We start from the raw sequence: 2,963 nt of genomic DNA on the forward strand, positions 1-2,963 counted from the left end.
CAGAAGTAATCTATCATGGTGGCTACATTACAAATGAGCACCCACACAAAAAAAATGAAAGGAAAGTTGTCTTTATGTTAATATACATTCTTCTTTAAAGTGTTTTTTCAAGTTAATGGTTTTTTTTTTTTTCTAATTTTTTTTTTAGAAAATGTTACAAGACTGTCCATCAATGAAACTGCAGGTAATCCAGTATAATTTAGAAATGCTGTGATGGTGGAGTGCCAGTTTTCCTAGAGGCAGAAGAGCATTAAGCACCTCTGTTGTTATGCTTATCTTCTGAGGGTCCCTTCCTTATGGGGGAATCAATTGCGCTTCTATTTATTCCCTCTGGCTTTCTCTTGTCGCCAAGCATACAATACTCAAAAACCACCCAGCCGCGCTTAGTTGTTACTCTACTAAAACACTCAAAATCCACTCAAACTTAGCTGCTGTCATAAGACATAACATGTCTCAAAAGTGTCAACTCGGATAGCCCACAATCAAGGCAGACAGTGCTATAACAAATGTAAAATAACTAACTTAATTACCTGTCCGCCCATATAGCCCATTCTTATGTCTTCAAGGGGAAGAACGGTCTTAGAAGTTCCAAATCCAAGGAGGATTGGCCACAACTTTGGTCCACATTTACCTCTTGTTCTATCAGTATGATATCTACTGAATCTGCTATGAAGCTACTCGCCCAATGGTACATGGTTCCTACCAGACTTGCCCCACTCCACCCTTCACACTCCCTATTGTGCATCCTCCCTCTCCCGGCAAACCAGGCTGCATTCTCGGATTCAGGGTCTGGCATAAATGTATAGGGTGGGGGGGGGGGGGTGGGTGCTCACAATTTTTTTTGTTGCCCAGGGTCCCCCTTAAGTTTGTTCCAGACCCTAAGAACAACATGAAAAAGACAAATACTGCTCCAATTTTAGAGCTTCACTTCCTATGAGACAATTTCATGACTTTAGTGGTCAGAAACCAGCTCTCCCAAGCAGTCACAGGTTCTTATTATTGTACAGAGAAAATTGTTTGTGTATCTAGCTCTTTACACCCCTATGAAGAATAATGAAAACCCAGGATGTTTTACTGACAGTGTTAGATAAGTATCACACAAAATGTGGCAGACTGGTCCTTTTAAAATGAGCAACAAGTTCACCTGTCTATTGCTACCTATATAATGCAAACACTGATCAAATCTGTAAAGATTCTTGTGAAAATCAGACGTTTGCTAACACTCATATTGTATTCTCTACAATATGTGTGTATTATGCAACTAATTTCTGCTTCAGGATAATCAGCAATATGTGTTTATTATGTATACTATGTGTTAATATACATTCTTCTTTAGGCCCCTTTCACGCAGTCCGTCCGTGCGTTTATCTCAGAGGGGGATCGAGCCGCCGATCCCCTGCTGAGCAGGCGGGTGACAGCTGTGTCTCCGTGCTGTGCGTGGAGACACAGCTGTCAGTTTCCCATACATCCCTATAGGGGAATCGGATGGGAACGGACCGTCTGTCCGTTCTCATCCGATCCGATCCTCTGGACGGATGCAAAATAGGGTTTCCATCCATCCAGATTTGACGGATCGGATGTCAGCGGACATGTCTCCGCTGACATCCGATGCCCCATAGGGATACATGGGGGGGACCGTTCAAATCTGCCACAAAAACGGACAGGCGGATCTGAACGGTCTGTCTGTGTGAAAGGGACCTTAAAGTGTTTTTTCAAGATAGTAGTTTTTTTTTTTATTTTAGAAAATGTTAGAGAACTGTCTAACAATCATGTTACAGGTAAACCAATATACAAACCCGATTCCAAAAAAGTTGGGGCACTATAAAATGTGAATGAATGTGAATAAAAACAGAATGCAATGATGTGGAAGTTTCAAATTTCAATATTTTATTCAGAATACAACATAGATGACATATCAAATGTTTAAACTGAGAAAATGTTTTATTTTAAGGGAAAAATAAGTTGATTTTAAATTTTATGGCATCAACACATCTCAAAAATGTTGGGACAAGGCCATGTTTACCACTGTGTGGCATCCCCTCTTCTTTTTATAACAGTCTGCAAACGTCTGGGGACCGAGGAGACAAGTTGCTCAAGTTTATGAATAAGAATATTCTCCCATTCTTGTTTAATACAGGCTTCTAGTTGCTCAACTGTCTTAGGTCTTCTTTGTCGCATCTTCCTCTTTATGATGCGCCAAATGTTTTCTATAGGTGAAAGATCTGGACTGCAAGCTGGCCATTTCCGTACCCGGATCCTTCTTCTACGCAGCCATGATGTTGTAATTGATGCAGTATGTGGTCTGGCATTGCCATGTTGGAAAATGCAAGGTCTTCCCTGAAAGAGAGGACATCCGGATGGGAGCATATGTTGTTCTAGAACTTGGATATACTTTTCAGCATTGATGGTGCCTTTCCAGATGTGTAAGCTGGCCATGCCACACACACTCATGCAACCCCATACCATCAGAGATGTAGGCTTCTGAACTGAGCGCTGATAACAACTGTTGCTGTGGGGTACCGCTGGATGTGCTATGCCTGTTCCTCCAAAATACTGTGCTGGGCTCTCCATCACACCAGGCTCCCACCGAAAAGTGGAGTTTGTGTGTGGGTTGTCATGTGGGGCTCTCTGGATTCCCATCTGGTCACTTCCTTCCGGTCAGCGGGGTAATGCTGCATAGCTGGATGTTAACAGTGCCATGGCATGCTTAGGATCACATGCGTGTGCAGGCAGTAGCACCGACATGTTTCGCCCACAAGCCACATGGGCTTCTTCAGGGTACAGTGAGTGTGTGTTTGGCACATTGATTTGTTTAATAGTGGGGGGCACCTCTATTTTTGTTTTAGGTGAGTTGGTGCTCCTTGTCAGGAAGACATTAGGGTCATCAAAATCCTGCCTGTGTTTTTAACTTCATTTTTTGATCTATCTAAATTTCTTGACATTACCTATAATTTTATTTTCTT

Source organism: Pelophylax lessonae (genome assembly GCF_965119305.1).
Source record: "Pelophylax lessonae genome assembly, contig: HAP1_SCAFFOLD_242, whole genome shotgun sequence".
NCBI classification, from domain to species: domain Eukaryota; kingdom Metazoa; phylum Chordata; class Amphibia; order Anura; family Ranidae; genus Pelophylax; species Pelophylax lessonae.